The sequence below is a fragment of the Stegostoma tigrinum genome, chromosome 5, assembly GCF_030684315.1.
Source record: "Stegostoma tigrinum isolate sSteTig4 chromosome 5, sSteTig4.hap1, whole genome shotgun sequence".
Classification (NCBI taxonomy): Eukaryota; Metazoa; Chordata; class Chondrichthyes; order Orectolobiformes; family Stegostomatidae; genus Stegostoma; species Stegostoma tigrinum.
Genome location: NC_081358.1, coordinates 20204348 through 20229561, shown reverse-complemented (window position 1 = coordinate 20229561; position 25214 = coordinate 20204348). Strand labels below are relative to the sequence as shown.

Sequence of the window (25214 nt, the reverse complement as noted above, 5' to 3'; positions counted from 1 at the left end):
CCATTTCAAGCAGCCAGTACCAGGTACCCACCACCCTCTAAGAGAAAATCTTTAAATCTCCTCTTTCTCCTGACCCTTACCTTAAACCTCTGCCCTTCAATTACCTAACTAAAGGGAAAGGTTTCTTCCTATCAATCCTATTTATGTCCCTCATAATTTTGTAGACCTCAAATAGATTTCCCCTCATCCTTCTCTATTCCAAGGAAAACCTAACTGAAACACATTAGCCTGAGCAACATCTTAACGCATCTCCTCTGCATCTTTTCCAGAGCTTTGTGTCTTACCTATAGTGTGGTGATGAGAACTGCACACAGTATTCCAGCTGTGGACTAACCAATGTCCTATGATGATTCATGACAGTGTACCAGAGATTGAATTCTATATCTCAACTCGTAAAGGCGAGTAGGAGGTATGATTTCTTAATCACACTAACAATGTGCTCTGAGTACGATTAGGTAGGTAAGAATGGAACAAGATGAGAGAAGTCCCAGCCAGTTGGACAATAGTAGAGGAATGTAGGAGGGGGATCAGTGGTTGACCGTGTCAAAAGTTACAGATAGGCCCAGAAGAATGAAGAGGGAAAGTTTTCCTTTGGTGCAGCCACTGAGTATGGCATTTCCATAAGAGCAGTTTCCATACAACCTTTCAGGAGAGGGGTGATGATAGCCAATTTCTGGTAAGATGGCAGCGGAGTTGGGTGTTCCAGCCAGAGCTTCTGTGCCCCGCCTGTTCCTTTCTTCTTTTAATATTTTCTTCCTCTCTTTTCCCTTGCCTCGGCCTTGGACGCATGGCCTCTAGCCTCTGGCTCCCGGCCTCTGAAGTGGGGTCAGCAGTGGTTCCAGTGGCCGTAGTGGGGACGCCAGCAACCAAAGGCCCAGTGTGGGGGTTGAGGGGGTGGGGGGTTGAAGAGAGTAGTGGCCTGGTGTGGGATTGTGTTGGAAGGCAGGTGTCAGGCTGCAACCCAGCATGGAGCATGATGGCAGCCAGCAGTGAGACCATGTGGAGCCTCCCTGCATTGGTTTACTGTGGAGAGCCCTTGGAGACAGCCTAGGACTGTTGTCTTTTTAACTTTGCTTGTTGTTTTTTCTGACCTATGGTCCTGCTGTGTATTGGTGTAATGAAACTTTTTTTTCTTCATTTCTCTATGCTATGACTAAGGATTGTATCTAGGTACCACTGTACCTAGGATGGTGCTCTAAGAGCAACTTATAAACTTTTCACTGTACTCATTTGAATACATGCGACAATAAAGCTAATTCAACTCAGAATTGAAAGAAAGAATTATAGAATCTGAGGAGATAGAACGGTTTGCAATATGAACTAACATGGGAGCCAAAAGGGGAAGTTGGGTGGAAAATAGTTGTGTGAGAATAGGGTGGAAGAAGCAGGGAGTGGATCTCTCAAACAAGATGAACTTGGGGAAGGTATGAGGGGAGATGAGAGAGAAATTTAGAAAAAGATGAGTTCAGGGCTAGGATAATGCCAATAAATCCAGCCACTGTGGATGTCAGGAGATACGTGGGATTGGACAAAGTGAAAAAGGGAGGTTCAAAACAGAAGCATTCCTAGAGGAGTACAGAATATTCAAGAAGGAACTTGGTAAAAAAAATTGAGAGAGCAAAATTGGGCACACAAAGAGAATGGTAGGTAAAATAAAGGGAAATCCTAAGTTATTTTGCAAGTACATTAACCATAAGAGAATAACTAGAGAAAGTGCAGGGCCCATTAATGATGACAGCTCATGGATATGAAGGATTTGGGCTGGGTCTGAATTGAATACTTTGTGTCGCTGTCCGCTGGTGAGGGATGATGTAGGAGTACAAATTAGGGGAGAAGGACATTTCTATTCATTTACAGGATGTGGGCATCACTAGGTCGCCGGCATTCCTTGCCTGTCCCTAGTTGCCCTTGAGAAGGTGGTGTGAGCTGCCGTCATGAACCGCTGTAGTCCACCTGCTTTAGGTTGACCCACAATGCCATTAGGGAGGGAAATCCAGGATTTTGACCCAGCAACAATAATATATATCCAAGTCAGGATGGTGAGTGGCTTGGAGGAGAACTTGGATGTGGTGGTGTTCCTGTATGTCTGCTGCCCTTGTCCTTCTAGATGGAAGTGGTTGTGGTTTGGAAGTGTTGCCTGAGGATTTTTAGTGAATTTTTGCAGTGCATCTTGTAGATAGTACACACTGCTGCTACTCAGCGTCAGTGGTGGAGGGAGTAGATGTAGTGCCAATCAAGCTAGCTGCTTTGTCTTGGATGGGGTCAAGCTTCCTGAGTGTTGTTGGGGCTGCTTTTGTCCAGGCAAATGGGGAGCATTCCATCACACTCCTGACTTGTGCCTTGTAGATGGGTGGACAGACTTTGAGGAGTCAGGTGGTGAGTTACTTGCTGCAGTATCCTGAGCTTCTGGCTTGCTCTTGTAGCCATTATGTTTATATAAGTCCAGTTGTTTCTGGTCAATGATAGCCCCCAAGATGTTGATAGTGGGGTATTCAGTGATGGTAACATCATTGAATGTCAAATTTTGTTGAATTACATAATTAATATATATTGTGATATAATTACAGAAATTAGCATAGACAAAGAGATGGATAGAGCTCTTAAAGATAGTGGAATCATGGGTTATGGGGATAAGGCAGGAACAGGATACTGATTGTGGATGATCAGCCATGATCATAATGAATGGTGGTGCTGGTTCAAAGGGCTGAATGGCCTACTCCAGCACCTATTGTCTATTGTCTACGTCAAAGCAGACATTCTGAGTGGCCTGGGGACTTAAAAGTAGATAAATATATAGGGCCAGATGAAATATATCCCAGTCTGTTGAGTGAGGCAAGGGAGGAAGCAGCAGGGGTACTGGCAATAATTTTCAATTCCACTGTGGCCTCAGGAGAGATGCCAGAAGGCTGGAGAGCAGCCAGTGTGATGCGTTATTTGAGAAAGGAGGAAAAGTTAAATCTGGAAGCTACAGGCCAATCAGATTAAGCTCAATAATGGGGAAACTATTAAAAACAATTTTGAGGGACAGAATTAATCTGCACTTGGAGAGGAACGTAAGGAATATAGGAATTAGAAGTGGGAGTAGGCAATACAGACGGTTGAGGCCAGCGTACCATTTAACATGATCATGGCTGATCATGTCTTGGTTTCAACTTCACTTTCTTGTGGATTCCTCATTGGCCTTTATCCTGCTTTTCATCAGAAACATATCTATTTCTTCCTTGAATCAGTTGATTGATTCTGTATCCATTGAATTCTGGGGCAGTGAGTTCCACACGTTCTCAACCCTCTGAGTGAAGTAGTTTCTCCTCATCTCAGTTTTGATCCTATCTCCTCTAACTCTGTGACCTATTGTTCTACACTGTCCCACAAAGGGGAACATCTGATCAACATCTACTTTATCAATCCCCTTTAATATTTATAGAAGTCAGTCAGAGACCCCTCATTCTGCTGAACTCCAGCCAGTACTGTACAATTCCAAATTATTCAACTGCTTCTCGTGCGATAGCCCTTTCATCCCAGGAATCAGTCTGATGAACTCTGTTTGAACTGTGTCCAGTGCCATCATATCCTTCCTCAAGTAAGGAATCCAAAACTGGGCAAAATACTCCAGGTATAATCTCACCAGCACCTTATATAGCTGTAACAACACCTCTTTACTTTTTCCAGTCCTTTTGCAATAAATACCAAGGTTCCATTTGCATTTCTTATTATATATTGCACCTGCATACCCACTTCCTGTGATTCAAGCACAAAGATGCCTGGACCCATCTGCACTTTGAATCTGTTTCTCATTTAATTCATAATTTGCTCTTTTATTTTACTATTCGAAATTGACAACCTTGCACTTATTGACGTTAAGCTGCATCTGCCAGATTCTGGCCCATTCTCCTAGCCTATTGATATTAGATTAGATTCCCTACTGTGTGGAAACAGGCCCTTCGGCCTAACTAGTCCACACTGCCCCTTGCAGCATCCCACCCAGACCCACCCCCTCATAACCCACATACCCCTTAGCACTACAGGCAATTTAGCATGGCCAATCCACCTAGCCTGCATATCTTTGGACCGTGGGAGGAAACTGGAGCACCCGGAGAAAACCCACGCAGACAAGGGGAGAATGTGCAAACTCCACACAGATAGTCGCCTGAGGCTGGAATCAAACCCGGGTCCCTGGCGCTGTGAGGCTGCAGTGCTAACCTCTGAGCCACCGTGCTGCCCCAAATCTATCTGTAAACTCTTTATCTCCTCATTACTGCTTGCTTTCCCATCTATTTTAGTATCATCCACAAACTTTGATATGGTGCACTCCATCCCTACTTGCAGATCATTTGTATAGATTGTAAATAGTTGAGGTCCAAGAAATGAACTCAGTGGTACCCCAATAGTTACTGTTCACCATCTAGAGAAGAACTAATTTGTCCCAACCCTCTCTCTCAGCTAATACTCTAATTTTAATGCCCTTTTATCTAACCTGCTGGATTAGTCTTTTATGCAGCAGCTTATCAAATTCCTTCTGGAAGTCTAGATATACTACATCCACCAGACCCCCATAATCCACCTTGCTGGTTACGTCCTTAAAGAACCCCAGCAAGTTTGTCAAGCATGACTTGCCCTCAATGAAACTGTACTGACACTGAATTGAACTTTGCTTTTCCAAGTGTTCAGTTATCTCCTATTTAGTGATTGACTCTAGCACCTTACCCCTACAGAGGTCAAACTAACTGGTCTATAGTTTCCCACCTTTTTCCTAGCTCCTTTTTTGTATAAGGGTGTCACATCAGCATGTTTCCAATTCACTGGCGCCATTACAGAACCCAAGGAATTTTGGAATGTCATAACTAATGCGTCCACTAGCTCTGCTGTCACCTCCTTTAATATCTAGGGTTCAGGCCATTAGGCCCCTGGGATTTATATGTCTTTAATCCTGCCAGTTTATATAATATTTTCTCCCTAAATATAGTAATTTCATCAAGTTCCTATGTAGTAACTGCAGTTTTTGGGAAGAAATTAAAAACAGTTAAAACGGAGAAAAATATTGGTTAAGTGGCTTTACCATTTCTGAGTTTCCCATTATTACCTCAACAATTTTGTCCTCTAAAAGGGTCAACGTTTACTTTCACTACCCTCTTCCTTTTTATATAGCTATAGAAATGTTTGGTATCAGTACAAATGTTTTCTGCTAGTCTCCATTCATAGTTCATCTTAGATATTTTGATTTCATCTTTTGGAACACGTTGCTGCCATTTAAAGTTCTCTCAATCCTCCAGAGTGCCATTAACTTTTGACCTATGATATGCCCAAGTTTTTGCCTTTATGCTACCCATGACTTCCTTGTTAAGCCATGGATGATTTTTCACTTTTTTACAATTCTTCTTCCTCTCAGGAATATACTTTAATTGAGTGGTATTTAGTATCTCCCTGTTTTTCAACAGTCCTGTCCTTTAATATCTTTACCCAGTCCACTAGAACCAACAAGAACAGAAAAGATTTGGAAGGTTACGGGCCAAATGCTGGAACATGGGACTAATTTGGTTTGGGAACATGGTTGGCATGGACGAGTTGGACCAAAGGGTCTGTTTCCACGCTGTATAACTCTATGACACTATAACTCCTTCCTCAGGCCTGTATACTTAGCTTTGTCCAACACTAAAACTCTTGTAGAGATAACACAGTGTGGAGCTGAAGGAACACAGCAAGGAGGCAGCATCAGAGGAGCAGGAAAGTTGACATTTCGGGTTGGGACCCTTCTTCAGAAAAAACTCTTATATGTGACTCTGTCTTCATTCTTTCAATCTGAATTTGAAACTGCAGCATGTTGTGGTCATGCCTTCCAAGAGGATCCTTAACTGAAAGGTCATTAGTGACTCTGTCTTCATTCTTTCAATCTGAATTTGAAACTGCAGCATGTTGTGGTCATGCCTTCCAAGAGGATCCTTAACTGAAAGGTCATTAATCAATCCTTCTTCAATACATAGTACCAAACCGAAAATAGCCAGTCCTCTGGTTGGCTCCATGACATGTTGCTCTAAGAAACAATTTCTCATACACTGTATGAACCCTTCTTAAAAGCTATTCTTGCCAAGTTGATTAATCCATCAATATACTGTTTAAATCACCCAAGTTCGGGGACACAGATTATTCAAGAATCGTCAGCATGGTGTTTCTTAATGGAGGTTATGTCTGATCAATTTGGTTGAAATTTTGGAAGAAGTGGCCAGGTGTGTAGATAAGGAAGCAGACGGTCATAACTGAAGAGTATTTTTGTGACTGGAAGCCCATAACTGGTGGAGTTCTGCAGCGATCAATGGTGGAACTTTGCTGTTTATGGTACATATAAATGATCTAGAATACAATGTAGGATGGTTGATCAGTGGACACTGGAATTAAATCTCCATGAGGTTGAAGATGAGTGAAAATCCACACTGTTCTATTTGGATGCTAGTGTAAAATGAGTAATAGACAATACGACATCTATTTCAGTTGACATAAAAATAATGAGATTGTGAAGAAGGTTACCATTCACTGTGCTGCATTTTACATTTTCACAGAGTCAGATTTACCCCAATGAACTGACAATGTATGACAACTTGGTAGTTGGGTCATTTATAAAGGAATGGAATGCTCCAATGGGTGGGATTGCATTCTAGTCTTCCTTTAGATGGATAAACTAAGATAACATGAGTCCTCACCTATAAATGTGAATGTGTAACAACAGACTGTTTTGCCACTACCAGTTGTATTTTTCTCAGCTGTAGATTTACTGTCCGAACTGTCCTTATATCTGCCAGTTTCAAACTGCTGGAAATCAGCCCATTTTGCCTTGTTGTATTCATGACACAATCACGCTAGCTTTGGATTCCTAAAGTTTGGGGTTGAAGGGGAAGGAAAATTCATTGCCATGAGAGCATCTGTAATGATTAATCAAGATGTTTAGTGTTTGTAAAAATGTGGCTTGGTGTATTGACACTCGTTGAGATTCATGAGCCAATACAGCTGAAGACGGCCTGCTGACGGACTGTCACTGTGAGTGATTTAGTAAGGAAAGACACCAGACTTGAATGTTAGTGTCATCACTTTGTAAGATAGGAATAAAAGTTTTGTTAAAGCATATATTAAAGATATAATGACTTTTGTTATTTATTTTAAACTATTGTGTATGCAATGTCAGGCAACTGATTAAAATCTTTATGCTTCTTGTGGAGATCACATGTGTCTTTGTCATTCATTAATTATACAGTATTCTTACTGATCAGGTAAACATACTGACACAATTACTCATTGAGAGCTCCTTTGCATACAATTTTCTCAACCCCTGCTATTTGAAAGTGGTCAACATTAACGTTACAGTCCTTTACAAGAGCTGTGCCTAAAAACTAAACCGAATGTGTCTTTTAAAAATTTTTACAATTTTAAAATATTTTTCAGCATTAAAAATTACTTCAGGCTCAGAACTGTTTAAAAAGTAGTATCTTATCTACTTTAAACAAAGGCTTATTTATGAAATTGTTCAAACTACAAAGGTTACTATTCTAGCTTCGTTTACAGCTTAATTATCTACCACTTTCAACATTGCAAGTTAATAACCCTTTGACAATAGCATGTATAAACTTTATAGTTTTATGCTTTGACCTGCTTGAACACACTTGGGGCAAAATTCAATAACTTCTGAAAATGTGTGAGTGGTACACAATGCATGTCAAACATTGCTCATTGATTGCAATTCAGGCAGTGTGCTACCTGCTCAATTCAATGATTTCAGCCTTCAGTCAGTGTGAGTCCTGCTGTTGATTGGGTGGATGCTTGAGCAAGAGACTTATGTTGTGTGTGGTTGGCACCAGTTGAAGCTAGGCCAAAATGTTAGAATAATACTGCACTTCTTAAAGGGAAGGTGGGTCGTCAATGGCACCTTTCAAAACCACAACTCTATCTCCTAGAAAGTTAGGGGCAGCAGATGTATGGGAACACCACCCTTCCAAGTAAGTCACCACAAGCCACTAACCATTCTCACTTGAAACTGTATTGCCATTTCCTTACCTTCGCTGGGTTAAAATCCTAGGACTCCTAATGAGCATCATTACGAGTGTACCTAGACCACATGGATCCGGTGGTTCAAGAAGCCAGCTCCTCACCATCTTCTGAAGGACACATAATAATGCAGATCCGCAGCTTTCCACCACTCATACTGCAACCAATGGGGTAACAAGCACCACATCCCACAATGACATTTAGAAAGCAGGCACTGTAGAAGTGCGCAAACATAATTAGCTGACCTTAGGATGCAATGTAGAAGCATTTCATTTATGAATTTAATTTGGAACATGTTTATGTTAACTTTCAGTTTTGCATTGTGGCCCAGCAGTCTGTCGACATTTTGAGATGGAAGGAAGGTAAGGTGAAGGACAGCTGACAAGTGAGGTATCAATGTTGTGGCTACTGAAACCATATTCACATTAATCCTTCAAGAAAGGCCAACCAGAGAGCAGCGGCTGCTCATCAGAGTGAAGCTGTGTAGCATGCACAAGCTACTGTGAATCTTGATACCTAATCTACTCAATAATCTTATGAGCGAATCCAGCCAGCAAAAATGTTTCTGTGTTATGCTTTTGCTAGATTAGTAACTGAGCAGGAATATCAACCGTGGGCTTTCCTGTCCTGAGCTCTAATTCTAGCAGTGGTGAAAGATGTGCCTGAGTCAGCGTATGTTCGGACCCTAGCTAATTAAATGCCCTCCTTGCTTCAAAGCTTCATGTACCTGGCAGCAGTAAATTACATTCCTTTGGGGGATCTGAACTTCTGCTTATGTCCCTTCTCCTTCTGTATGCAACTTCTCCTGTGTTGTCTTTATTCTGCTCATTCTCCTAGGTGAAACCTATTTTAAGGGAAATAGCTACGAACGCACTCAGGTCTGGGGGTAACTGGTTTTATGGAAGACTTGAAATCATTAAAATTTCTTTAGCAGCTGCCAAAATACTCCTTGTAGACATTTACAATTTGAAACAACTTTAGAAAACAGCAAGCACTTATAAAATTGAAGTAACAGAAGTTATTACTCCAAATTCCTCCATTATTTAGCAATTGATACAGCACACCAACTTAAATCAATGATACTAGCTTCAAAAGCATTGACAATAATTTCCTTTATCACATATATTACCTTTTTCCATATTCTGTATTAAGTAATAGCAGGCTATGGAAATGTGTATCATATTAAACTGGAATACTGTGAACAGTGTTGGGCACCGAATCTAAGGAAAAGATGTACTGCCACTGGAGGCAGTCCAGAGAAGATTCACTCGGTTGATACCAGGTATGAAGAGACTCTCTTATGAGGAAATCCTGAGTAAACTAGGCCTATACGTGTTGGAAAATAAAAGAGTGAGAGGTGACATTCTTGTAACACAGAATTATTCGTGGAGCTTTACTGGGTAGATGCAAAAAAGTTGTTTCCTGTTGCGGAAAAGTCTAGGGCCAGAGGGCATAGTCTCAGAATAAGGGATCACACGTTTAAGAAAGAGTTGAGGAGGAATTTCTTCTCTCAGACGGCAGTAAATCAATAGAATTCTTTCCCATAAAGGGCTGTTGAGGCTGAGACATTAAGTGCATTCAAGACTGTAATAGACAGATTTTTAAACATTAAGGGAATCAAAGGTTATGGCGGGGGGGAAGAGACTGAAAACTTAGATTATGGATTGACGGATCAGCCATGATCTCACTGAATGGTGGAGCAGACTTGATGGGCCGAGTGGCCTACTTCTGCCTCTTATAGACTTATTAGAGTGAGCACAGAGAGTTTTATGGTTTATTACCATTCTTATATCCATTTTACAATACTTTTGCAGCCAATTATTTAGCGTTTTCTTTTCAAAATTGAATAAATTCATAAACATTCTGTAAAGTTGATTAACACATACTGTTAGAAATCACATAACTGCAATTTGACTAAAAATTTCTGTTGGTGCATTCGCAGATGAAATGTGGTGGACATCTCTCCCCTATTTTTATGCAATTAACCTACTTATGATATGTGGGTTCAAGCATCTAATAAAACAGCAGACAAAAGAATGTCATGTCAATTATTTATGTGTTAATATTACAATAGTACTTTTGAGATTTATGCATGTCCTATGTGCAAATGCTGTTCACAGTTCAGATCATGTCATCTGAAAAATAATATCAGCTATTTTAAAAAAACTGACAAAAACATGTTTTAATGGGTTACAGATTATAAATGCTGCTCACATGCTTCATTAGTACAAACCTTCTAATCAATACTTACACTTGCAACAGTTGACATAGCTGAGATTGGCTCTTTGTAATCAAACAGGTGATCCTGAGTTGGCCTGGCTCTGTGAGAGAATGAGCAATTGTCTAGTAATTAATTGACTGTGATCAATGGAGGTAGTCAAAACTTCAAATTTGGCCATGGATAGACAATGCTGGAAAATAAGCACACTTGATCATTTTACTACCAGAGTTATGGCATACATCATCAGTTTTAATTCATTTCTCATCAATATTCACATTGAGTATGGGAATCACGACAATACTGTGGTTTTAAGAGATGTATTTTATCCATTTTTTTCATGAAGAAAGATTGAGATATAAGTTACAAGCAATCTGCTCAAAACCAATAAAATAAACAGTTTGTGAGGCCTTGGTCTTTATTTGAAAGTTGGAACAATAGAGGCAGCATGAATCGGGGTGGGGGTGGTGTAGTCAAGTTCCCACAGCACCAAAATTTTTAATTTTAGCTTCGCAGTTTCTAGGTATTGAAGCTGGATATAGAAAATCTTATTTCTGTCTCTGTTACAACTACAAACTGGAGTTCTCTTCCTGACACCAGAATTGTATACGAGACGATCTGTTTTACTGAATTTGCCTTTGCCTAGAGTGTGTCAATGGGATGTTGTTATATTGGAAGAGTTGATTAGTAATTGTTAATACATATATTACTCTGTTAAGCCTTTCAATAGAGTTAATGTTAAGCTAATTCTTTTCTTTTCATTTTGTCTGTATTTTAACTGTAGTGTAAATTAAAGTGTGCATTTCTTTCAGTCGAGTAGTATGGCCAATCGAATTGTATTTGGAAAGTGATGCCTTCAGCTTACCTTTGAAATAAGAAAAAGTTATGATCTACTCTATCTTCTTAATATATTTTAGAGGGTGTTTGGTCTGGCCCATAACAGAATTTCTAATCCAAAACTACCCAAACTGAAGAAGAAACATCTATGAATGTACCAACCATTTCAACCATCTCCACCAAGCTTAAATGGAGGCCACACGCAAAAAGCAGATAGATCGTAGAAATCTAAACATCTCACCTATCCACTTCAAACACCACCTTCCCACCTGTGGCAGGGCTTGCAGATCGAGTACTGGAACATTTAGTAACCTCAGGACTATAATGCAGAGTGGAAGGGTGTCATCCTTGACCCTGAGTGACTGCTAAGAAGAAGTAGGAGTATTAGGATTGATGTGGGGGTGGGACCTCACAACGTTTAAAAAATATTTGAATGAGCTCTTGAAATGCCATAACATTCAAGGCTATGTGTCAATTGCTAGAAAGTGTCAATTTAGAGTCGTTTTTGTCAGCTCTTGATCGGCAAAAGGGTCTCTTCTATCCTGATGATTCAATGATACTATGATGGGCAGAGAGCAAATAGAATCCATTGGGAGTGGGTAGCTTCAAATGGTACACTTTTGCTGATGTTTGAAGAGCCCAGTTGTGGAAGCAGAATCTGCGAAAGTATCATACGTGAAATGGTTGTCAGGTAGAGTTTAGGTTGTTGACGCCAAGCAAGTCCTTCCCTAAAGGACATTCGTGAACTAGATGGGTTGTTACAACATCAACAGTGGTTGAGATCAGCTGGTTTGCCTGCATCTGTGGAGAAAAAATCAGAGTTAACATTTCGGGTCCAGTGAAACGTTAACTCTAACTTTTTCTTCACTAATGCTGCCAGACCTGCTGAGCTTTTCCAGCAACTTCTGTTTTTGTTTCTGATTTACAGTGTCCGCACTTCTTTCAATTTTTATCAGTAGTGGTTGCGTGGACTCCATTAGGCCTGCTCTTTATCCTACACTTTATTTAATGCAAATTTCACCAGCTTTTCTCACAAATCCTTCATTTCTAAGGGGTAAATCTAAGAACAATATGAAACATCAACTGGATAAGGGACATTTGCTTGCAAGTGTAATACAGATGGACTACAGGAAATTTTTCTATTTTCAATTCACCTTTGCTTTACTTAACATTTCAAAAGAGGTTATAGTGATACTAAGTTGTGTAATGATCAATTCATAGCAGATTTTGTATTGAATTGGTGCAAACTTAAGCAAAAATCTGCAAATCAGTGTTAACATAACAGTACAATTTGCAGCGTATTAGTTTTAATAACAGTGGCATGAGAGAGCCTCATAATGTTTTAATATTACAGCCCCAGTGTAATTGCAACCAGGTATGAAGCAAACTCGAAGAAAATTCAACCTTTCTCAACATTTCGATAATATTTAACAATTGATCACACAGCTCATCAATAATGTTCAAAGTTTTACTGATGTATTGCTGTTTAAAAGTGCCTTTGTTTAAATGCAAATATGAACAGATTTTACGATAATGGGGCATTGTCTACAATGTTATTCAATTCTGAAGACTTGCATGGGTCTTGACCAGGTACCATTATTAAATGACTAATTGCAGCAAAACTAGGGACATAATTTTTAGTGGGTATCCCCTCAAAACAATTACCTTCCTATGTACTGGGCTGCATCAAATATTGTGAATATAATTTAACAGATTTTTAAACATTTGGACAATTTCAAGGTCACAGTTTCTAAGAAAGGTGAGAAGATCAGATGCATGGGATTACCATCACCTTCAAGTTCTGCTCCAATTCACGTCTTATTCAATTTAGAAAACACAGAAAATAGGAGCAACAAGAGGCCATTTGTCCCATCGAGTCTGCTTTGCCATTCTATATGATCATGGGTCATCTTCCACTCCAACAACATACTCCCACTTTCTGCACAGACCCTTGATGCCTTTAGTGTCTAGTAGCTCATTTATTTCATTCTTAAATACATTATGGCTTCCACTACATTATTTGGAGAGAATTCCATAGGTTCATCACCTACTCGGTGAAGTAATGTCTTCTCATCTCGGTCCTAAATGGTCTACCCCATATTTTAAGACCATGACTGCCTGATATAGACCCCCTCCCACAGCCAGGAGGAAACATCTCTGCATATAATCTGCTGAACCAGTCAGCATTCCATATATTTCAATGAAATCCCTTCTTGTCTTTATCAAGCTGCAGTGATGCAAGCCCAGTCAACCCAATTTCTCATCAGATGAAAAACCTAACAAGTCACAAGTGAGCCTATTGAACACTCAATGTACACCCATTTGACCAAGCACATTTTTTCACACTATGCACAATATTCCAGGTGACACTGCCTGCCAACTGAGAAAAGACCAATTTATTCCTAATCTCTGTTTCCTGTCTGTGAGCAGTTCTCAATTCATCCCACATGTTACTCCCAACCCTATGTGCTCTAAAAACCGAAAGAACTGGGCAAAGAAGTGGCAGATGGAATTGAACCCAGAAAAGTGTGAAGTGATTCATTTTGGAAAGTTGAATTTGAATGTAGAATACAGGGTTAATGGTAGGATTCTTGGCAGTGTGGAGGAAAAGACAGATCTTGAGGTCCACATCCATATATCCCTCAAAGTTGCTACCCAAGTTGATAGGGTTGTAAAGAAGGTGTTTGGAGTGTTGGCTTTCATTGGCAGGGGAATTGAGTTTAAGAGCCGTGAGGTTATGCTGCAGATCAATAAAAGCTCTATATGTGATAAAAAGGCCTGGTGTGTGGGGTAGGGGGCTAGAACATGGGGGAGTTTAGGCCCTAAAATTATTGAACTCGATCCTGAGTCTGGAGGGCTGCAGGGTCCCAAAGTGGAAAATGAGCTATTGTTCTTCCAGCTTGTTTTGAGCTTCGCTGGAACACTGCAGCAGGCCAGAGATAGAGATGTTGGCCAGGGAACAGGGTAGTGTGTTAATGTGGCAGGCAACAGTACATAGAACATAGAACATAGAACATTACAGCACAGTACCGGCCCTTGAGCCCTCGATGTTGTGCCGACCTGTCATACCGATCTCAAGCCCATCTAGCCTACACTATTCCATGTACGTCCATATGCTTATCCAATGACGACTTAAATGTACCTAAAGTTGGCGAATCTACTACCATTGCAGGCAAAGCATTCCATTCCCTTACTACTCTCTGAGTAAAGAAACTACCTCTGACATCTGTCCTATATCTTTCATCCCTCAATTTAAAGCTATGCCCCCTCGTGCTCGCTGTCACCATCCTAGGAAAAAGTCTCTCCCTATCCACCCTACCTAACTCTCTGATTATTTTATATGTTTCAATTAAGTCACCTCTCAACCTTCTGCTCTCCAATGAAAACAGCCTCAAGTCCCTCAGCCTTTCCTCGTAAGACCTTCCCTCCATACCAGGCAACATCCTAGTAAATCTCCTCTGCACCCTTTCCAAAGCTTCCACATCCGTCTTATAATGCGGTGACCAGAACTGTACACAATACTCCAAGTGCGGCCGCACCAGAGTTTTGTACAGCTTCACCATAATGTCTTGGTTCCGGAACTTGATCCCTCTATTAATAAAAGCTAAAACACTGTATGCCTTCTTAACAGCCCTGTCAACCTGGGTGGCAACTTTCAAGGATCTGTGTACATGGACACCGAGATCTCTCTGCTCATCTACACTGCTAAGAATCTTACCATTAGCCCTGTACTTTGCCTTCTGGTTACTCCTACCAAAGTGCATCACCTCACACTTGTCTGCGTTAAACTCCATTTGTCACCTCTCAGCCCAGCTCTGCAGCTTATCTATGTCTCTCTGTAACCTACAGCATCTTTCGTCACTATCCACAACTCCACCGACCTTAGCGTCATCTGCAAATTTACTAACCCATCCTTCTATGCCCTCATCCAGGTCGTTTATAAAAATGACAAACAGCAGTGGACCCAACACCGACCCTTGCGGTACACCACTGGTAACTGGTCTCCAGGATGAACATTTCCCATCAACTACCACCCTCTGTCTTCTTTCAGCAAGCCAATTTCCGATCCAAAAGCTCAGGGTCTTTTTTGCGAGCAGAATATAAATGTTCTGTGAAGCGGTCACCCAGTCTACGCTTCGTTTCCCCAATGATTCTTCATCATCACTGAGTCAAAATCCTGGAGTTCATTACCTAAGAGTTCTGTGGAAATATTTTTCACCACAATGGACGAAATTTGTTCAAGAAAGTGGCTTATCTCCACCAGGGCAACTTAGATTTCGCAATAAAAACTCAACTTGCTAACTGTACCTATATCAGGAGAATGAATGAAAAACAATTCACAAAAGTGCTCTTCCTTTTAATTTCGAGTGGTGAAATTTATTTAAATTGAAAGTTTGGCTCGGAAGACACAGTACTTATTGCTGTAATACTTTGCAACATAGTATTCTCAATTATATTTACCACTTGGGATACTTTTGACTGGCAAACCTTCCAAGCATGAGATTAACAGCGAGGCAAAATTGGAAAAATAATGCAATTCCATACAATTTGGAAGAAGTTTGTGTTCAGGAGAATTTGCTTTGAAATATATAATTTAAAAGTCAGATCATTTTTTTCAGAAGTAGAATTTTAAAAAAACTCAATGTAGGCCTGAATTATTCAAACTTCAGAACCTAGAAGGTTATGAGTTAAATATTTAAGAACTAAGTTATGTAGCAAAATTCTCTTAATTATAAATGTGAACAAAATGGTTGAATTCTTTCAGATTTGCAGTGAAAGAAGAATTCTTCACAATTAGTGCTGTCTGTAAAATCAATTTTAGGTGTTCTTTTCCAGTGATGGAAAAAAAATAGGCAAAATCTTTTCTCTTCAAAGGATTTCAACTAGTAATTGAAATGATTCGCATTGGTATCTAATTATTAGAATATATTGATAGAATTGGAGTGTGACATGGTGCTTGGTTTTGTTGTGATTTTTTAAAAATGAGAATTTAAATAATTCTCTCAGAAGGACAGTGTTACCCTGTTTGGCAGTACTTTCAACCTAGCTTTTTTTTTAAGAATCTAGACCTTGACATATTATCTCATGAAAGCAAAATATCCTCTGTTACGAAATGCAGTTAATATGTTGCTTTTGCAGTTGCAGTCTTGGAGTGTTTTGTATCAAAATAGTCCTCAATTCCTTGCATAGTTGAACAAAAAATCTATGCTTGTGTTTCAATATCTCAAGGCTGAGAATGGCCAAATGAACATAATGAGCCCATTATTAAAAGAGCAATGTTCTTTGTAAACCTTGCAAATTTTACATGATAGGATGTTTCACGAGATAAGACACAAAAATTTTGCAAATGCAAGGAAAAAAAGATGTGCAGCACAATAATTACTCAGTGCCCCTAGTTATAAAATACAATGACATTGCAATGCCCCAAATTTTAACAGATAATTTCATCTCCCTTCAAAAGTGACAGGTTTTCATGTTCAGTAGTCAACATGCATTATATTAAAGGTGCTAATAATAAGACTCTTGTTGCAGTTTAATGATCTTTTCATCCATTATCAATAACTATTTTCAAAAAATGTGTAAATGTGATGCATTTAGCTTAAGGTAAGGATTATTGATTGCTGTATAACACAATGTATGATAAGAACTGTAGCATAAGTTCCAATATCTTTTCCCAGCTATCCTTTTCTTCCTCTGCTCCCTTATTCTTGGTTCTGAACTTGTTTAAAAGCATTTCATCACTAACATTTTCCAGTTCTGATGAAAGGTCATAAATCTGAAACATTAATTCTGGTTTTACCACCAGAGGTGCTCTGTCATCTGTTCATTCCTGTATTTCAGCTTCTAATTTGTGGTTCCAAAGTCTGCAATATTTTGCTTTTGATTAATTAATCATGCTGTGTGATATTTCTATTATATATGTTAATACCTATGTCTGAAATTCTTGTATCACCTTATATTTCCCTGAATGGGCAATAAATTTGCTTTATAAAGTCACTGTTAAGTTTAGTACATGCTATTGATAGAGGTACCCGGGCAGTTGCTATGTTTTGTGCACTTTGGGTACAGCATGTAATGTGAGTGGTCAACGTGTTTTAATGACAGTCCCCAAGGCATAACTGAATAAGGAATGTCTTTGGACATTACTGTTTGTGGAGCTCTGGTATGGTGGGGATTGGAGGTTTGTAATTCCTAGTTGACAGGTTATGTATTTCTAGGAATATGCTGAAAGCAGCTTGCTACTTTCTGATTTCCATGTTGTGTACAATCATTTTGGTTTTTGACTGACATATGTCCCACTGATGGTTCATCTATATGTTTGATACGTGGGAGATGCTGCACTGTATTAATGAGATGACTCATTAGCTAACAGCAAGTAGTAATACAACTAATCTGAGTTCTGTAAGGGTGTGGGATGCTTTTTTCCGAATGAATACACCGAAAAGCCATATAATTTAGCGTCTTCCAGGCTGATGATCAGGAGTGTTGAATGGTAGAGGGGAAAGTGACAGTGGTTATCATCACGTGTCCAGTAGTGTGCACCATTAGCAGTGGTTCTCCACCAGGAGGAATGGAATTTGTGTCAGCCAAGGTGCATTCATTATGTTACATTGAACCAATATTTTATTGCAAATAACCACATACTGATGAATATGAGGATAATTAATTCTATTCTTTCCCTGTTTCTGATAGCCAAAGTCACAGAACAAAGCAAGTTTTAGGCTTTCTATGATTCTTTTGACTTGGATTCACTCACAGTAGAGTGGATGGGAATATTTAGATGAGGTAAAGTCCAGTACAGGGAATTTGATCTATGTTTGAATTATGCAAGTTTAGCTGAATGCAGATTTGTTTTGCTCAAAGATGGAGGAAAGCCTCATGCTATGTTAAATTGCATTTGTCTTCCTTCAGTCTACTTGTTGTTGTAAGAAATCTAGCCTCTGTCAGAGGGTTGCAATGGATTTGCAGGTGACTTGCAGTATGCTCATCTCCTTAAATTATGATAGAGTTTTAGTTGGACAGGTGCTAGCCTTGGGACCAGAGCCACAAAGTCTTCGCAGGACTGTTCTTTGGTCCTGGCACTTTCATAAACCAGCATCTTAGGAGCACAAAAGCTGACGTTTCGGGCCTAGACCCTTCATCAGATGCTTCCTATCAATATTTGGATCTTGGCTGAGATTGAACAATGTCTGTCTTCTGCCTGGCTGACATCTGAGTGTAGAACTATGATAAGACATTGTAATGTTTCCTGTGGGGAAGTATGTAAATGAGGTTATAAAAAGCAAGCTCTTTGCTGATTTTAATGAGGTAATAGTTTAGATCAGCTGCTTTCCTAATCGATGTGGCATTCTGTTCTGTACCAATTGCTGCAGAGTGTGCTATAGCCTTCTTCTTGATTTGTCCTCTGCTCGCGATATTTAATCTTGTCCTTCTCAAGTGCTATTTCTGATTCAATTGACAACAGATGGATGAGTTTATATCTGTTTCAGGTTCATTCCTTGAGCGCTGGCTGTAGATCAAAATACACAACTCGGGTGACAGTTTATCAAGGGTGAGTTAGATAGTTGCCAGTGAATAGACAGCGAACAGACTTCGATTTTGTGAGATAGGTAAAATTGATGACGGTGAATTGTGATTTCAAATTCCATTATAAGAATTGAGGGAGCTACAAAATGGTTTTGGAAATGGCTATCAGCCACTTTACACTTTTAGAAAAAGACAAGGGATTGATTCTTGGAAGTATTTTATGTATGTTTGAGCAGAAGGTTAACCTCTTCACTGGGGATGCTTTGTTTTCCAGTTATCTGTAAGGACATGGTTCTTACATTGCTCACAGATTGTCCTGGTAGTTTACCATAAATTGTGTTGAAGGTTTTCAATCTGTGAGCAGAAGGGACAAATTAAATCATTTCCTCTGAATGCCAAGTGTTCCATTAAAGGGAGCAGGTGAGAGAATTTAGAAAGTGATAAATTTTGGGAGGAATCCTCATTTGGTGTGCAGATAGTGATCAGCTCTCTTGTGATCTGATCATTAAGATAGAGCAGGATGGACAAATCCAGTATTTTAGACTAGCTTCCAGCTCATTATGAGCAACTGGTGAGGTAGGTTTGCTCCAGAAGTCACCTCCCAGCTCTCTGTTATGAGGAAAGTCAAAATTTGCATCGCTTTGTTTGGATGATCCCTGTCCTAAATACTTAGGGATAATATTTTGATTTTAGCCAAGGGGAAGGGCCATGAAGTGACACAGTGACCTGAGTTTTGGTTGTCATAGAAATGTACAACACAGAAACAGATCCTTTGGAGCACCTCGTCTTTGCTGACCAGATATCCTAAATTAATCTAGTCCCATTTGCTGGCATTTGGTTTATATCCCTCTCACCCCTTCCTGTTCATATATCCATTCAGATAACTTTTAAATGTCACAATTGTACCAGCCTCCACCACTTTCTCTTGCAGCTTGTTCCACACATGCACCACCCTCTGTGTGTGAAAGTTACCTCTCAGGTCCCTTTTAAATCTTTCCTTTTTCCCCTTAAACCCGTGTCGTCTAGTTTTAGACATCCCTACCCTAGGGAAAAGAGCTCAACTATCCATGCCCCTATCCATGCCCCTCATGATTTCATAAATATCCATTAGGTCACCCTTCAGCCTCCAATGCTTCCGGGAAAATGAGGAAAGTCAAAATTTGCATTGTTTTGTTTGGATGATCCTTGTCCTAAATACTTAGGGATAATATTTTGATTAGGGAAAATAGCTTCAGGGAATATAGTCCCAGCCTATTCAGTCTCTCCCTAAAACTCAAACACTCCAACCCTGGCAGCATCCTTGTAAATCTGTTCTGAACCGTTTCAAGTTTCACAATATCTTTTCAATAGCAGGGAGGCCAGAACTGAATACAATATTCCAAAAGTGGCTGAACTAATCTCTTGTACAGCCATAACATGATCTCCCAACTCCTGTACCCAATAAATTGACCAATAAAGGCAAGTGTACCAAACGCCTTCTTCACTATCCTGTCTACCCATGATTCCACTTTCATGGAACTATGAAACTACACTCCAAGGTCTCTTTGTTCAGCAACAGCCCCCAAGACCTTACCATTAAGTGTATAAATCCTGCCCTGGTTTGCCCAACCAAAATGCAGCATCTTGTATTTGTCTAAATTAAACTCCATCTGCCACACCTTGGCCCATCAAACCATCCAGAAGGACTCTGACTTAACCTTTGTTGCTGTCCAGTACAACTCCAATTTTGGTGTCATCTGCAAACTTACTGAACATACGTCCCATATTCACATCCAAATCATTTATATAATTGAGGAAAAGCAGTACTCCTAGCACCAATTCTTGAGGCACTGTGATGGTCACAGACCTCCAGTCTGAAAAGCAACCCTCCACCACTATCTCCTGTCTTCGACTGTCAAGCCAGTTCTGTATCCAAATCATTAGTTCTCATTCTATTCTGTGTGATCGAACCTTGCGAACCAGTCTACCATGCAGAACCTTGTCAAAAGCCTTCCTGAAGTCCACATAGATACAGGAAAAGAGGATTTTCCTATTACTTTAATCTCTTCTCCCAGTATGATTCTCAGATATTAAGATTATCCCTTTCCTCCTCACTTTGTTGTGTGATGTAAGAAATTAGTTTTCCTTGAGAGATGTTACTGTGTTTATTTGCACAATAATGTATGAACGACTGCCTTAACACTGCGTTTGAGGTATCGTTCTTGATTCAATAAATATTTCATGGCTTTTTTCCATAGATTGTAGAATTAAATTGTTGTAGCTGTAACAGAGATACAGCTTAAGGATAGGGCAGGACTAGATGTTAATTATTCCCTATTACAAAGTGTGCAAAAAAGATAGGAAAGGAAAAGAAAATGGTAGAAGTGTTGGTTAAAGGGACAAATGGGAGTTAGAAAATATAATTGCAAAACCAAGCTGAATACAAAAGGTTCAGAAGTGAAGTGAAGACACAAACAAGAGTCGCAAAGAGGGAATATGAGAAAAAACTAGCAGTTAACATAAAGAAGAATCCCAAATTCTTCCATAGACAGTGTTATGACATGGAAACAGATAACTGAACCAAATCAGGCTTTCCAACTCTGCATTCACAGCACCGTAAAATTAAAACCTTTAAAGACCCTCAAAATTGACTGCAATTGTTCCTAACCAGACTTTTAAATAACTCAACCCAGCAGGTAAGAATTGTTAATTCCGGGCACTGGTTTGTATTTTAAACAATAGATTTAGCAATTTATTGCTGACATAATAGCTTTGGCACAGTAAAACAAAACAACAAAGTAATCTAATTGGTCTATACTTCAACTCCAAAAACATTTGTTTTCAACACCATTCACACACAAGACAGACAGCTAAACAAGTAAATAAAAGAAAATAACTGGCCAGATTACTTAAATGGTTCACAATGCATTGTTCCTCAGGCATAGATGGCTTCTTGGTTGATTTTCTGAAGTTAAGAGTCAACTACATAGTTTGCACAGATAAAGGCAGTAATAATTATAACTTAGTTTTCAATTTGCTCAACTTTTAGGAGCTGCTTATGGGAGGTTGGGCAGGGAGCTTCAAATTTTCATGTCATCATCAACAGCCAGACTCTTTCTCACTGGAAAGCACAATCCAAGAGCCAATTCAAATTCTGACAACCCCTAACAGATTAACCATCTCTTCCACGAGATTCAAGTTACCATTCAATATCTGCCAACTGCTTGAGCATAAGTCTGTTCCAGGCTTGCTGGTACTTGTTCCCAGATACTGATCTCATTAATAGTCAATGTCTGCCATACATTTAAACATAATACCCCTCCTCAGTGACAAAATGTCTGCAGAATCTTTTCATCAGGAAGCAACTTGGAATTAACTTCCAGGCCTGACCTCATGAATAAACAGAACTTGTTTGATCTGTTTTCCTTTTAATACAAGCTGCTATCCATGGCCCAATGTTGATCTTTAGCTCAGAGTTCCCAGTTCACAGCTCCAAAACAAAATTGTTCAAAGAATAAAATATAAATATTAAAAATCAGCAAAGTCTCTGACTCTACATAAACAGAAAAAGAGTGGTAGAAGAGAGTGGGGCTGATTAAGGACCATAAAAAGGGATTTATATATGGAAGGAGTAGGCATGGCCAAGATGTTAAATGACTGCATTTGTTTTCAGAAAGGAAGCAGATGCTATTCAGGCCCTCGTAACAGAGGTGGAAAAAATTAGAATTGATAAGGAGGATGTACGAGATAAGGCTGCAGATATTTAAAGTTAATAGGTTATCAGCACTGTGTGAGGTGCATCAAAGGATTTCGAAAGATGTAAGAATAGAAATTGCAGAGACACTGACAATAATCCTTCAATATTCTCTCGACCCAGGGATCGTGCCAGGGGTCATTGTAAATTTAGCATTCTCGATCCAGGATGGGCCCAGCAATTTCAAACCAGTCAGTTTAACTTCAGTGGCGGGGATAATTCTTGAAGCAATTATTTGGAATAGAATTATTAGTCATATGGCCAAATGTAAGTTAATTATGGCGAGTAAGCTTAGATTTCTTAAACAAAAACAGAGAGAGTAAGTGAGAGTAATGCTGTTGATGTGGTGTACATAGACATCCAAAAGGCAGAAGAGGAGAAGGTGATTGGAGTAGAGGGGATGAGTTTCGGGACCCTTGCTTTTCCTGATATACAGTAATAATCTTGGTCATAGAGAAGACGATTTCCGAGTTTGCATCTTAAACAAATTTGGAAGCACTGTAGACCACGAAGAGGGCGCTGTAAAACTACAAAAGACATTTACAAGTTGGTGGAATGGGTAGGTAGGTGGCAGATGAAATTCAATGCAGAGAAGTGAGAGGTGATACAATTGATAAAAGGAACATGGAGATATGGTATAAAATTAAAGGTGCTTCCCTAAATGGTATGCTGGAGCAGACAGGCCTGGGTGTATATGTGCATAGGTCACTAAAACTGACAGGACAGATAGAGCAGTCAAGAAAGCAATGACTATCCCCTCTTGATTAAAGGAGATATAGAAGCAGGAGCAAGGAGGTTGTGCTGAACCTGAAGAACACATTAGTTAGAATACAGTTGAAGAATTATATACTGTCTAGTAAGAAGGTTATGAACACATTGGAGAGAATGCAAAAGATGTTTCCAAGAGTGGATTCTTTGATGTGAAACTTCAGTTATGAAGCATAGGTCAGAGAATTTGGGGCAGTTTTCCTTGGAGAAAAGGTTGAACATAAGTTTTGAGAACCATGAAGGGTCTAGGCAGAGCAGATAAGTTAGTCTCATAAAAGAATCAAGAATGAGAGGGCACATATATAAGCTAATTTGCAAAGGAAGCAATAGTGATGTGAGAAAAACATTTTCACACTGTGACTGGTTGGAGGATGGAATGCTCTATCTGGAATTGTATTGGAAACAGGTTCAATTGATGCATTCAAGAAGAGACTAATTGGTCATTTAAGTAGAAACAATATTTACAGTTATGGGGAGAAAGCGAGAGAATGGCACGAAGACGTAATACTCAGTCAGAGAGCCAGTGCAAATACAATGGTATGCATGGCCTCCTCTGCACGGTAACAATTCTGAGACTTTGTGGATTAACTGTGCTATATGGAATGGGATAGGATAGTGCGGTCTGATCTATTCCTGGATATTGTGCTTGCTCCTGATGCTATGAAAATACCTGGTCAAAATGCACATGAATTTACTGAACCATTCACATTACGCTGATGATCATAGCTTATGAATTCTTCCATTTTTGGAGGTTTGCAACCTACATGTTGGCATAAAATATTCAACAATTGATTTGTTCTGACGTAGTGACTAGGCTAATGTTACACTGCCATGTTTTAGTGCGTGAAGGCCCCAATTTGTCTGTTTGGGTAGATATGGGTAGGCACAAAATTAACAAATTGATCACATCAGAATGAGAACAGATAGAAAAGATCACATTGCAATGCGATCTATGAATGAAGTATTTAAAAAAAGCAACCCCATTTTTAAGTATTTCTGTAGCTTAGGAACATAATGATTGAGTGGCCATGGATTTGAAGCTATTGAACATGCAGGTAAGTCCAAAGGAAAATATAAAAACTGGCCAAATGTTCAAGGTGAGGGACAAGTAGCCAGGGCCATGAATAAGAGTAGAAATATTAGAGAATTGGAAAATGCAGTTCCAAGCTGATTCAGGGCATTCCTTCAAAACAAAAAGGCCACATGCAGCAGATGTTTTGATAGGACAAGTCCAGACAGGTCTCAACATACAAAGTGCGATCATAGTTGAACAAGACGACCATAGATAATGGAGAAACTTCTGAGATGGTTGATAACATAGAAATTCCCATGATAGAGAAGTGTTTGTGTCTAGATCTAACATGGATGTTTGAGTGTAGAGAAAGGCTAAACTAGAAGTTACAGAACTGGAAAGAATTCTGAGTATATTTGGAAGTTGAAGGTAGAGGTCAAACTGCTTTGTTACATGGGAAGATACAGCTAAGATCCACCAGATCGGGTCGACAAGGGCAAGGCTAAATTGGCAGCTAGAGGAGCTGAGGAATGTTTTTGTTAAAGAAATTAAGGTGGTTCCTCTTAATGTCAGCAAGGTAATTTTGAGAATCTGTTGAGCCATTTTAACAGGCGTTCCTTGGAGTGTGGTTCTACACATATCAAAAGTCCTTGAGGAATATAAAAGATATCAAAGTGGCGTGCCTTCAGGCTAACCTGTTCGAGAGGAAACTATTCTCACAAGCTTCAAAGGGAACACCAGGAATGGAAGGCGAAAACTGTGAAAATTACTTAAGTACATTTATCGGTTAAAAGAAGCTTCTTGGGTGTGGTATTTTAGAGTAAAGGTAGTCCTATCAGTGTTAAAGTGTTCAGATCAGTAAGCGGACCCAACAATATTCTATTGACATTACAATAGAAAATTCTCAGCCATCTTTATCATGCATATAATGATCATTTTTTTTGCGCAGGTGGGTGAATGTGGTGACACCAATGACTTTCAAGGAGAGATTATTAATTGAACTCGGAAAGAATTGCAAACTTATAGTGATGCTGCTAGAGTTTCCAAATGTGTGGATTTGGAAATTAATCAGGGTGAGTCAAATGTAATTC

At 39.5% G+C, this 25214-nt stretch overlaps 1 long non-coding RNA gene across 3 annotated transcripts in view; it reads right to left on the bottom strand.

The window, feature by feature from the left end:
* Positions 1–25214, bottom strand: part of LOC125451786 (uncharacterized) — a 91255-nt gene that overhangs the window by 38805 nt on the left and 27236 nt on the right. The window contains exons 2-3 of one of the 3 annotated variants that reach the window (XR_009445730.1): positions 11325–11448; positions 10280–10349 (exon numbers count right to left, since the gene is read on the bottom strand). The exons of 1 other annotated variant lie outside the window; for it this stretch is intronic. This is a non-coding gene — a long non-coding RNA (uncharacterized LOC125451786). The remainder of the gene's footprint in view (positions 1–10279; positions 10350–11324; positions 11449–25214) is intronic. One more of the 3 variants, XR_007247394.2, reaches the window with a different exon arrangement.